Raw genomic sequence first — 13,313 nt, 5'->3', positions numbered from 1 at the left:
GGGATATTTGAAGTTACCAAAAAAAATTCATGAAAAATAAAGGGAAATGTTGAGTTTATTTTGATGCAAAAGTTTTGGAAATAAATGCAGTTTTTTCATAGTGCATCTTTGTCATTAGTTTTTTTAGACCAGTGTAAATAACAAACATTTATTGGTGTCACTTATGGTAGAAAAAAAGTTCCTACATCAGATGCACGTGAGCCAGTTGTTACATAAAACATGTCAAGGTGAACATGCCCCCTAACCAAAATGTTAAAATAGCCATTCCTTTTGTCCCCCTCCCCATGACATGTGAGCAACTGCTAATGAAAAGCAGTACACAGCCACCTGGGCAATAGCATTTTCAACTCTACTCTGAAGTGGATTCCAATTACATTTGAGACTTAAGTTCTCTCAATTTTCTCCTAACAAAAGTTCCTGAGTCCAGTATTTACAATGCACAGCGTTAGCAGATCAGCATCTACAATTCATCCTTTTCTGCTGTATCCTCGTCACCAGTTGGAGGAGGGCCTGCGCTTCCATAGAGTTTGCTGATAATTGGCTGAACAATTTCTTCTAGTTCCTTCTTTTCAGCTTGGAAGCCTTCAATGTCAGCATCTTGGTGGCTTTCCAGCCGTTCAGTCTTCTCTCCACGGCTTTTCCAGGGTCTCCTTTTCTTCAGGGGAAAGTTTGCCACCCAGCTTTTCTTTGTCTCCGATCTGGTTCTTCAGCGAGTAGGCGTAGCTTTCCAGCTCGTTTCTGGTGTCAATGCACTCCTTGAGCTTTTTGTCTCCCTCAGCAAACTTCTCGGCATCATTGACCATCCTTCCGATCTCCTCGGGGGTCAGGCCATTCTGGTCATTGGTAATTGTTCCCTCTACTTTCGTCTTCAGCTGTCACACGTGGAACACTGTTCACGTCTATCTCAAAGGTAACTTCAATCCGTGGCACCCCACGGGGAGCAGGAGGAATTCCAGTCAGATCAAACGTGCCCAGGAGGTGATTGTCTTTGGCCAGCAGTCATTCACCTTCATAGACCTTGATTGTGACAGTTGGCTGATTGTCGGAAGCCGTAGAAAAGATCTGAGACTTCTTGGTGGACACTACAGTATTCCTTGGAATCAGTTTGGTCATCACATCTCCCATATTCTCAGTGCCAAGGGTAAGAGGACACACGTCAAGCAGCACCAGATGCCCTGTGTCTTGATCACCAGAGAGCATCCCAGCCTGCACAGCAGCACCGTACACCATGGCCTCGGTGAAGCTGATGCTGCACCATGACTCCTTGCCATTGAAGAATTCTAACCAACTGCTGGATCTTTGGAATTTGAGTACAACCACCAACAAGCACAATTTCATCAATGTCAGATTTCTTCAAATCAGAGTCCTCCAACATTTTCTGGATAAGTTTCATGATAAATTGGAACAGGTCCACCCATGTTCAGCCCTCCAAATCTGGCCCACGTGAGGGTCTCTGAGAAGTCCTCTCCCTCATAAAAGGACTCAATTTCAATTCTCATTTGATGTTGTGAAGACAGGGCCCATTTGACCTTCTCCACCTCCCACTGGAGTTTCTGCACGGCCCTGTTGTCTTTCCTGACATCTTTGCCAGTTTTCTTTTTGTACAGCTTGATGAAATGCTCCATGAAACGCTGGTCAAAGTCTTCTCCACCCAGGCGAGTGTCTCCATTAGTGGCCATGACTTTGAAGACCCCGTTGTTAATGGTGAAGAGAGACGTAGCAAAGGGGCCCCGCCCAGGTTGGACACCAGGATGTTCTCTCCCTCGCCCTTATCTAGACCATAAGCAACAGTCACTGCGGTAGGCTCATGGGTGATCTACATGACATTCAGTACAGTAATGGTCCCAGCATCTTGGTTACCTGACGCTGGGCATTATTGAAGTAAGCGGGAACTGTGACCACTGCATGGGTAAACTTTTTTCCCAGGTAAGCCTCAGCACTTTCTTTCATTTTAGTGAGAAACATGGCAGAAATTTCTTCAGCAAATGCTTTTGTTTGCCCACTCCCAATATCCACTTGAATGTATGACTTTGCTTTCTTTTCAACCACCTTGAAAAGCAAGAACTTGATGTCCTGCTGCACCAACAGGCCGTTCCTTGTGAGACCGGTAAGCCACTTGGCATCGAACCCGTGTTCTCAGGGTTGGACATAAGCTGGTTCTTGGTGGTATCCTGATGAGCCGCTCCCCTTTGGGGGTGAAGGCAACATACGAGGGTGGGTGATGCGGTTGCCCTGGTCGTTGGCAATGATCTATACACAGCCATTCTTGAACACCCCAGTGCAGGAGTGGGTGGTCCCCAGGTCGATGACCACCACTGTGCCCATGTCCTCCTACTTGTCCTCCCCCTCGGGCAGGCTACACTCAGCAGCAGCACCGTAGCCACCAAGGGGAGCTTCATCTTGCCGGGAGCCACTCGGGTGGGTCAGCAGGTAGACAGGACAGTGTCACAAGCAATCAAACCACATGCCATACCACAAAAATGCAAATGAAGAAGCTGACCTCTCCCGCTTGAAAAAAAAAGGAAGCTACACTGTCTCTGCTTTTTAAAAACTTTTTGAAATATTCATATATATGTTCCATCAAAAAAATTCTAGAAGCTTGAGATCTGGCCATCTCTAAGGGTACAAATTTGTCAACTCCGTTCCATCTTAGGGGCCACTGCAGGTCAGGGCTAACCAAAATACTGTCCTATGGTACATGACTACATACGTGTTACCAAAAATTATAACAAAGAAAATAAAGTTGGAGGAAATTTTAAAAAACATGCTTTAACACTAAATTGTTAGAACCCCAAGCTTTTGAAGTTAAAGTATCCTACAGTGGTATTAGATTTTTTTTTTCTAAAAAACTCTTTTAAATTTTCCATGCTTGTTGTCAAAAAATGTGGAGCTCCTTGATCAAATTATTCACCACATGGAATTTGTTTTTCAAACTTTAAAAGAATTGCATTAATTGAGAACAAAACTTGCAAACAAAAAGACATTGGAATTTATCCCTAAAAACTAAAGCACCAAGTCAGCACACTGGACAGTGAGCTGTCGCTACTGAAATTCTCTGCCAGGGAAGGGTGGGCATTTGGCACAGCAGCTGAGGTGGCCAGCCCCACCCCACACCAGAGGGTCTGAGTACTGTTCTCTACTTCCAATCCAGCACCCTGTTCACGCACAGGACCAGGACTCCTGGTAGCTGCGTGTGACACGCAGCCTTAGTCTCCTGGCTGTGGTCCAACCAGTTCTGACTATTGCAGGTGTATGAAGACTGAGCCCATAGGTCAAACATCTCTACATCTCTCCGCCATTCAAATAAAATGAAAATACATACGTTTTTACCAAAGAGCTTCTAAGATGATATTTCACAATATCCTGACTTGTGAAAAAATCCTCTTGGTGGAACTCCTGTTTGTCACGATAAATACATTCTGTCCCAGAAAGGCATAAGACTGAGACAGGCCATTCTGTAGCACCACATTAATGAAACATTTAAGGAGTGACAAATGAAAGTGACACATGCAATCCCCTTTGTCTTGTAAAAATATTTACTGAGGAAAGAAAGTAAAAGGACAGTACCTGGTAAAATAGTTAGGCTAAAAGAGTTCCACATTTGAGATGCCAGAACACTTTCATTGGGAACACACTTCATGTGACTAAGTGGCTCAACAGCTGTCAAGAAAATATTTTCCCAATTACAAATGTGGTCTACAACAAAGAATACAGGGAAGGGGTCAATAGGTTCAAGTTTATTCACCACAAAATGCTTCTTTGAAAAAGGTTATAAGAAGCTATAGGAAAAAATTAACAATTTTGATGAGACAATACTTGGGAGGAAATGTAAGACTGTTGATGCCACATCAGAAACAGAGATGGCCAAGAAATTGGCTAAAGCACATCCCATTTTTGTATTTTACCTCTTTGTATTTTATATACTTATGTTCATATTTTTGCTTATTATTATCTATATCCAGATAATCAATATAAATACATGTTTTCAAATGCTATTTTTTTGTATAAGTTACATTTTTCGTTAGAAGTTTCTTGTAAAAAGCAAGTGAAAATGGAGCCTGTGCAATGGCTTAACAGGGCAATCCTACATCTGCAGCACTGGCATCCCATGCGGGCGCCAGTTCTCAGCTCCCTGCTGTGGCCTGGGAAAGCAGCGGAGGATGGCTCAAGGCCTTGGGCCCCTGCACCCGCATGGGAAACCTGGAAGAAGTTCCTGGCTCCTGGCTTCAGATCAGTTCAACTTTGACTACTGCAGACATGTGAGGAGTGAACCAGCATCTGGAATACTCTCTCTCCCCACCTCTTTCTCTCTCCTCTCTCTATAAACCTGCCTCTGAAATTAAAATATATCTTTTTAAAAAGAGAAAGTAACTAAAAGAATATTACAAAACCACCTAATGAAAAACTATTCCAAAATATGCAAATGCTCATTACTATAGCATCAATTTCCCCTCCAGAGCACCTGGATTTCCTCAGTGAAACACACATCTCTGCCCGCGGACCAGGAAGTATACTCCTTATAGTACAGTCCTCCTTCCTGCCCACCCCCCGAACTCAAAACTTACTCTGCCCAGCAGCTGTGTTTCCCAAGGCTGCAGAGGAGCTGAGCTGATGCCTGAGCACAGGTGTGCCCCAATCAACAAAAAAGGTGTCAGCCAGGACACCCATCAGGTCAAGGCACCCCCCGCCCCCAGGCTGGGAAACCTGCTTCAGGGCTCACACGTGTGGGCAGTGCCAGCAGAGGCACTTGTACCATCGGCACTGTGACTGCAGTCTGACTCCAAGGACCAATGTCCCCAGCGAGCAGCTGCAAGGATACATGCTCCTCGTCCGGAGGGCAGCAGTGCTGCTTCCTAGCAGGTGTCTCCAGGCTCGTCACGGGGCCTTCTCCCTGTGCCTTCTGTGTCTTCTGTGATCCCTTCAATTCATGCATGACCAAGCAGGACTCTGCTTCTTATGGGTAGGGCAGTCAAACTGGCACAGGGCCCACCTTAGCAGCCCTAGTTAGTCAAATGGCTAACTTCAAGCTCTGAGAGGCTGAGGATAGGTCCTTCCTACAAGAGGTGGACAGGGTCAAGGCCACCACCAGGCCTCTGCCTGAGCATCTTCACAGCCAGACAGCTCTGATCCATGGGAGAGAGAGGGTGGGAGAGAGAAGGTAGGAGAGAACCAAGAAGGGGGTCTCCATGGCCTCGCATCAGAAGCCACCAACATGTGTGCTGTGCCCTGTGGGGTCTGGGGAGAAGACAAGCAAGTACAAAGACAAGGACCAGCAGGTGCAGAGACAATCAGACGAATACCAGCAGGTGCAGAGACAAAGACCAGCAAGTACAGAAACAAGGACCTGCCGGTGCAGAGACCAAGCAGCTGCATCTGGCCGCAGGCCAGCCTAGAGGTTGCTGGTACTCCATGGCCATGCAGATTGGCCCTGGGCTGAGCTAGAGTGGAAATGCTGCCTTGGGAAGGGCAGCTTTCATCCTCAACAATGGGGATGCAGAGAGATGTCATGATCAATTCCAAGCAATTCTGACCAGAAAGGAAGGGCAAGATGGGAGGAAGAACACCAAGGTCTTTGCAGATGAAATGAAGGTGGCATTGTGCACAGGTCTGGGTTCCTCCCCTGCGAGTCCACAGGATCCTTATGGGTGGACAGCAGGGCAGCTGTGTCTCCCCTACACACTCAGACCATGCCACATGCACATACCTCAATCACCTGTGTATTCACACCCACACACAAGTTCACCCTGCACAATGTTCATACACATCCAAGCATACTCATACTCGTACATGCCCTGCAGCTCCTCCCAGCACCCTCCCCGTGCCTGGCACGGTGCTGGGACTGAGTCAGGGCTGACTTTACTGTTGAAGCCTCAAGGCCGGAGGAGCTGTGTTTAGGGCTCTTTTCCACTTAGTCCTTCCCACTGCTGTATGCTGGGTCCTGGGCTTCACTGTGTACACTCAGTGCCACTCAGCATCACAGGAATCCTGCCTTCTCCACAACTATGGCTGAACTCATCATGCTCTGGGGGATTTTAATAAAACATAACTTTTTAAATCAGCAAGCATCCAAGTCTTCCACTTTACCCATGTACTTGGGAGAGTAATAAGTAGCAGATTGTCTCCAAGAAAATCACCTCCAGCTTTGAGTTGATCGCTTTAAGAAAAGGGGGAACTTTTGAAAACAACAGTACATAACCTGATATCCCTCCAGTCTGAAGGATTGCACCTTCCAGAGCAGAGATTGACTGATCAATCAATTTGAAAGGAGAACAACACAGAGAGAGGCAGAGGCAGAACAGAGAAAGGTATTCCATCCATTGGTTCATCCCCCAAAAGGCTGCAACAGCCAGAACTGGGCCAGGCTGAAGCCAGGAGCTTGGAACTCCATTTTAGTCTCCTGTGAGCAGGAGCCCAAGCACTGGGCCACCTGCTGCCTCCCAGGGTGTGCATTAGCAGGAAGATGGACTGGAATCCAACCAGCATTCTGTGACAAGATGCCAGCGTCACAGGAGCCCTAACGAGCTGTACCACAAGAGCAGCCTCGAGATAGTCCTGTAAAAGAGAAACCAGTCCCACCCTCACAGTGAGTGCCCGGCCAAGGGAAAGTCAGGGCCTCCTGTGTTAGGGAAGTTTCTGCTATAACACGTGTACCTGCTGGAGTGGCTTGCTAGAAAACTGCCATCCTTTCGTGACATCTGGCTCTGTCTGGTCACTTCTTAGTCCTGCTACTGGGCTCCACCTCAAGTTCTGAGACAGCTCTAAGAACCCCACAAAAGGAGGCCATGCGTGATTCTCCTTTCTTTTTTTTTTAAGGCTTTTTTTTTATTATTGGAAAGGCAGATATACAGAGAGGAGGAGAGACAGAGAGGAAGATCTTCTGTCCAATGGTTCACTCCCCAAGTGAGCGCAATGGCCAGCATTGCGCCAATCTGAAGCCAGGAGCCAGGAGCTCTTCTGGGTCTTCCATGAGGGTGCAGGGTCCCAAGGCCATGGGCTGTCCTCAACTGCTTTCCCAGGCCACAGGCAGGGAGCTGGATGGGAAGCTGGGCCGCCAGGATTAGAACCGCCAGGTGCCCATATGGGATCCTGGCATGTGCAAGGGGAGGACTTTAACCGCTACACTATCATATTGAGCCCATGATTCCCCTTTCTTAAGACTCAGCCTCAGGCACAAGACACCCTGTGGAAATACAGCCAGGCTGGAAATGGGCACCAGCCACACCCTTCGCATCCACGGCAAGGTAGCACCAAGCCTGCGGTTTCCTAGTAGAGCGTTATTCTGTATTCATCTTCACAATTGCTCCTGCAGTATTACCTTTCCCCCTAGCCATTTTCTCCCTCCTGCAACATCCCAGCATGCTGAGCAGCTCTCACAGCAAAATTAATTAGAAAAGCAAATTAATGTCATCTGCACAGTGATGAAATTAATTGATTCAATACATACAAGAGGAAGTCATCAATTATGATGGGAGCTGGAGCACTTGGGGTTACAGCATTTATAAGTCTTGCATATTTTAACATCCCACCCGGCATGAGTCACCGTCCATATCATCTGTCTAGTGGCCTTGGTTTATGAGTCAAGCGTGTCTTCGGGAGCCACTGGTGGCACTCAAGTGCCAAACACTTGACTCTGATCAAGTGCACACTCAGAGCCGCTATCCCTCGTGAACCACAAGGCTCTGCATCCTCGGCATGACCTGGGCCCCCATGCCGTGGGAACACGCGGCAGACTGACATCAATGATTTCTGGACAGTGCTGAAATGTCCCAAGACACGCAAAGATGTGTCCAAAAGTTGGTGGAAAATAGAATTAAAACATAAGTGTATTTTGGTGCCAAAAAAAATTAGACCATGCAGAACTTTTCCATACAAGATGTTTTCCATGAACTTTCTGAAGATCTCTGTGTGAGTTCAAGAGCAGGAAAAGCTACTGACAACCTCCTGCCAGGATCTGAACCATCTTAGGGCCCTATGTGGTCCAGCCTCAGAAGAAACAAGACTCTCGCAGAATCGCAGCCTGGGTCCCACCCGTGTCCATCAGAGGCCATGGGAGGGTGTTCCACTCCTCGTCCATAGCAGATCTTGGTGATCTTCCTCCCAATCCCTCCTCTGAGGGACCGCAAGATCCACAGCCAGCCAGGCACCCTCTCTCCATGGCTCTCCAAATATTCTCCCCAGGAGAATACATTTGACATTTATGGACTAGGGCCCGCAACATGGTACAGCGGGTTAAGACACCGTCTGTGGTGCCAGGATCTCATAGGAGCTCTGTCTCAAGGGCTGGCTCTTCCACTTCCAATACCTGCCAATGCACTTGAAAAAACAGCAGCAGATGGTTCAAGTGCTTGGGCCCCTCCCACCCATGTGGGAGAGCTGAATGGAGTTTCATGCTCTAGGTTTCAGCCTGGTTCAGCTCCGGTTCCAGCAGATGGAAAAGCTCTGCCTCTCTCTCCCCCAACTCTGCCTTTCAAATGAACCTTTAAAATAAATAGATCTTTAGCTTAAAATAAAAATAGATCTTTAACTGACATCACCTAGACCATGTAGAAAATGCCTACCCAGCAATGTTTCAAAGACAGACATTGAAGTAAAACAATGGGCAATATGCTGGAAGAGGCACCTCCCAAGAACACGGGCTGGGAGGACCATCAAGTCCTCAGCGAGGCAAGACGAGAACCCCCAGCAGGACAGCTAGAAGGAGAATGGGAAAGTGCCAAGTTCTGGCAGGGCTGTGCAGCAACTGGACAAAGCCTCACTGTTGGCTGCAGCATCAGTCAGCCCGCCTTGGCCATCCACCGAGCCAAGCATATGTGTTCCCCATGACCCAGAACTCCACACTGGGTAAAAACCCAAAGTGCTTGGGTCTGCAGGCTCACTGGAAGACACGTGCTCCAAAATTCACAGAAGCTTTCATCACAAAGCCCCAAAGCACTGATGTCGCAACACAGTGCATTGAACTGCCACCTGCGATGCTGGTCCCCATGCAGGAGCACCATCTTGAGATCCAGTTCTACTCCCCATGTAGGCTCCAGCTAACACAGTCAGGAGATGGACCAGGTACTTGGATCCTTGTACCCACATGGAAGACTTCAATGAGTCCTTGGCCAAGAAGCTGTTGCTTGAGGAGTGAACCATGGATAAAAGATCTTGTTTTCTCCCTCTGTCACTTTGCCTGTCCCATAAACAAATCTTTCATTAAAAAAAAAAAGCCCCCCCCCCAAATGAAAACTACAAACAAAACATCCACTCACAGAGAATGGGCTGCTGTGGCCATTACCCCCGGGTGTGGCCTGCTATCAATCCATCCTCCTCCAAGGGCACAGACTGCAAGTGCATCTACAAGAGGATTCTGCAGAAACATCACCGAGATACACACAATACACGAGGTGAGGAGTTCAAAATGTTTCCCACAAAAAGAAACCAATCTTCCCTCCATTTTCCGGGAACTTTAAAGTACCCTGGTAGGTCAATCAAAGGATACAAAAGCCTCTCCCACAGCACTCTGCCTATGAAGGGAAGGGATGTGGGGGAGTATAGTGGCTGGAGGAGGATTAGAGAGGGACATAGGGCTACAAGGACCACTTAAGGAAGATCCAAGCAAGCAGCTTCCCAAGGTCAGTGATTGGGCCTGTTTCCGTCCTCTTAGAATGAAAGTTACTGCTACTGTAGCAGGGAGGATGGAGGTCAGAGATGCTTGAATCTTTTGCATGCCCCCCAACACTGAGCAGGGACCAGGGAACGTGGCATCACTTGACGTCAGCAGGACCCCTGCCTGGCTTGAGAACCCCAGAACCCCTTCCTGCTCTCACCTCCACACCCTTGGTTCTCAGGCCAAGCTAGGCTGGGCCTGCCTGCCTGTGCTCTGGACCTGGTGTCAGCAATCCTCATAGCCAGGAGGCACCCTGCAGCACCAGCCCGTTCTCAGGAAGCTCAGGTACCCGGCACAGGGCAAGGAGAGACAGATAAAACATGCATCCCCCAGGAGGGGACCCCTCCTGCCGGGGGAGGGAAACAGACCCCCCACCATCCTGACTTTCTCATGTCTGTGCGAACAGCCATCATGAGACAGGAAAGCAAGTCACCAGGAGGAAAGCAGAGTGAGAGGCTCAGGTGCCCATCTGCCCCAGGGAGCCCTAAGGTCCCCGTGGAATCCAACAGCACCTGTAGCATCCCACTAACAATGGCTGCCTTCCTTGCTCTTGCCTTCTAGGCCTGCACTCCTGGTACAGGGTCTGGGATTCCGTCTCTTTAAGTCCAGCCTGGTCCCTCCTGCCATGACACCAGGCTCTGCAGTCCTGGGTGGGGGTGGTGAGCAGGAGCCCTGGCTGGAGCCAGCCCAGGCTGCCTCCATGCCCGCTCCAACCCAGGGTCCTACAGCTTAGTGGTTAAACCCTCACCTTGTAAGCACCGGCATCCCACATGGGTGCTGGTTCATGTTCCAGCTGCTCCACTTCCCCATCCAGCTCCTTGCTAGTGACCTAGAAAAGCAGAGGAGGACAGATCAAAGCCTTGGGACCCTGCACCCATGTGGGAAATGTGGAAGAAGCTCCAGACTTCAATAGGTTCAGCTCTGACCAATGTGGCCATTTGAGGAATGAACCAATGGATGGAAGATGTTTCTGTCTCTCATTCTCTTTATAAATCTGCCTTTCAAATAAAAGTAAATAAATCTTTTTTAAAGTGCGTGTTACAGTGAAGAGTTTGAGGACTGTTCAGATCACTGTTTTGTCTTGCATGCATGTTGCTGCTTCCTTTTCGACCTCATCCTTGTCAGTTTTATGTGCACAGCAGCTCATCCGCGAGCTCTAGTTTTCTTTTTAGTACCAGTCAAGTTTGCAATGACATCCTTTCTTTCATTCCTGATTTGGATAAGTTGAACCTTTTCACTTCTTTGTCAGTCTTGCTGGAGGTTTATCAACCTTATTGATGTTTTCAAAGGACTCACTTTGGTTTCATTGATTTGTCTTCCTCGCTCTTATGCTTTCTTTTTGCTGATCTTTGCTACCTCAGGGGTTCTTTCCTCCTGCTTGCCTGCAGCTTACTTTGCCATTCCTTTTCCAGTTTCATAAGATGCACGGTGAAGTGATTGATCCGAGACCTTTCGGATGGCTGCTTTAACGTCTTTTTTTGTGCTGCCTTCTGTTCTTTCTGGTCCTCTTTCCATCAAACACGTTTTCTTTTGGCCTAGGAGCACATTTCCCTGCTTGGTATATGCAGCAGTTACAGTGGCTGAAGCTGAGCCAATCCAAAGCTAGGAGCTTCTTCCAGGTCTTTCACACAAGGGCAGGGTCCCAAGAACGCGGGCCATCCTCTGCTGTTTTCCCAGGCCATCAGCAGGGAGCTGGACAGGAAATGGAGCAGCTTAGGCACGAACCGATGCCCATAGAGGTTGCTGGTCAAATGGAGGGTTAACCTAATAAATTACCACACCAGCCCCTTCATGCATACATTTTTTAAAGCCATTCTCAAAAAAAAAAAAAAAAAAAGAAATTTCCAAACGCACAGTTTCACTGGTGAGTTCTACTAAATGTTTAAAACAAAACACTCCCATTTCTACTCAATTCCTTCCAGGAAACAGAGGCAAACAGAACTATTTGCCAACTCATATTCCAATGGTAGCACTACCCTATATCAAAACCAGACAGCCACAATACACAATACCAAATTCCAAAATCCCAGGGAGGGATGCAAAAGTCCTCAGGCAAAACATCACCAAGCCACATCCCCAATATTTACATGGAACTACGTGTGATACCGAAGTGCATGTTACGCTGGGGGTGTAAGGCTGCCTCAGGACTCGGAGGGGATTCAGCATGATCCCTGATGTAGCAGTCTAAATGAGAAAAAGCAAACGATCATATCCATTACAGGCTGACTTGCCCACTCCGGGCCCCCAGTTCACAAACTCAGTGCTCAGCATGCGTCTGTACTCAGAGACAGAACCTTACAAGAGTGACCTCTGAAGTGATATGAGGTCATCACAGTGGACTCTGAACCAGCACGACCAGCATCCTACTGAAAGGGAAGAAACGTAGACACCACCTCAGTTCAGGCTGTTGCGCATATGCATACCCTCAACACACTTGCCCTTTTCCCAGTTCTGCAGGCTGGAGGCCCACGGTCAGGCCGAGTGCTGGCAAGGATCCTAATGCAGGCTGCACGTAGCCAAGCTCTCCCAGACAAATGGGGCAGCTACCTGCTCAGGACTTCGTGGCCAGGGACTGACCAAATGCAGTAGGGACAAGATTCCTTCCTGCACAGGAGCGCTTAGGAATCAGGGAGGCCCCTGCATGGTGAGGTCCCCAAAGGGGCTCTCTCTGCCTCCTTGCAGCCTCTGTGCCCCCAAGTGACAAACCCTCCCCAAGAGGCCTCGCTGGGAGAGCGTGCAGGGAGTAGGAGCAGGAGCCCTCGGCAAGTCCTTCCAAGTCTCTGACCCTCTGTGGCCTCACTATCCAAGGAGGAAAATAACAGCCCAGACCCGCAGCGCTGCCCTGGGGAGACTCTCCTAGTGAGTGCCAACACCTTGCACGGCACATGGCAGTTGATCAGTGCCCCTCAAACACCAGCTAGTGTTGCCAGCGAGATTAAAAGGGGTGATCCTAAGCATGATCATGGTGCAGTGACTTAAGCCACCACCTGTGATGCTGGCACCCCATACAGGAGCACCAGTTCTAGTCATAGCTGAATTTCTGATCAAGAAAAAAGGAGAACGGTGAGCCGAGTGCTTGAGGCCTTGCTGCCCATGTGGGAGACCCGGAAGGAGCTCCTGGCCCTATTCAAATCAGCTCAGCTGCTCTGATCCCTGGGAAGTGAACCAGTGGATAGAAGACTTTGTCTGTTTCTCCTTCTCTCTGTAAACCCTCTTTTCCAATAAAAATAAAATAAAAAGAACCTGACAGCCTCAGCAAGACCATGGGCAGCTGGCCACCTGTCCTTGGCCTTGTGGGCCTGTGAACAGCACCATGTGAGCACAGCTGTTGCCAGCTGGCACTGTGCCCCAGGCATGCCCTCAGACAGCCCCTCCTGCTCTGTCACTATCTGCCACCAGGAAACCACAGTCCCCACCCAGCCCTGACTACCTCTCCCACCTTCCCTCAGCTCTGAGTGTCCCCCTAAATTCCTAGAAGACCTGGTGACCCCAGGCTCCCTGCAGGTGATGCATGCATGGGAGACAAATGCAACTCTGTTGCCCAATATCCCTGCCTGCTTGTGGTCCACCCACCTCATCACCCTGGAGGGCAGGGAAAGGGGCAATCCAGGGTGGGAAGGAGCCCTGTCTCTCTCTGAGATGGGCAAAAACACAAGGGTTCTAG

At 48.7% G+C, this 13,313-nt stretch overlaps 1 pseudogene across 1 annotated transcript; it reads right to left on the bottom strand.

Annotated features, from left to right (window-relative positions):
- Positions 1–391: 391 nt before the first annotated feature.
- On the bottom strand, positions 392–2,399 carry LOC121163943 (annotated as a pseudogene). The gene has a single exon (XR_005884987.1). The product of XR_005884987.1 is annotated as an endoplasmic reticulum chaperone BiP-like (transcript).
- Between the last annotated feature and the right edge of the window lie 10,914 nt (positions 2,400–13,313).

This window comes from Ochotona curzoniae, unplaced genomic scaffold (assembly GCF_017591425.1).
Source record: "Ochotona curzoniae isolate NIBS_2020 unplaced genomic scaffold, NIBS_Ocur_1.0 contig_66, whole genome shotgun sequence".
Lineage (NCBI taxonomy): Eukaryota > Metazoa > Chordata > Mammalia > Lagomorpha > Ochotonidae > Ochotona > Ochotona curzoniae.
This window is presented reverse-complemented; position numbering and strand designations above follow the sequence as displayed.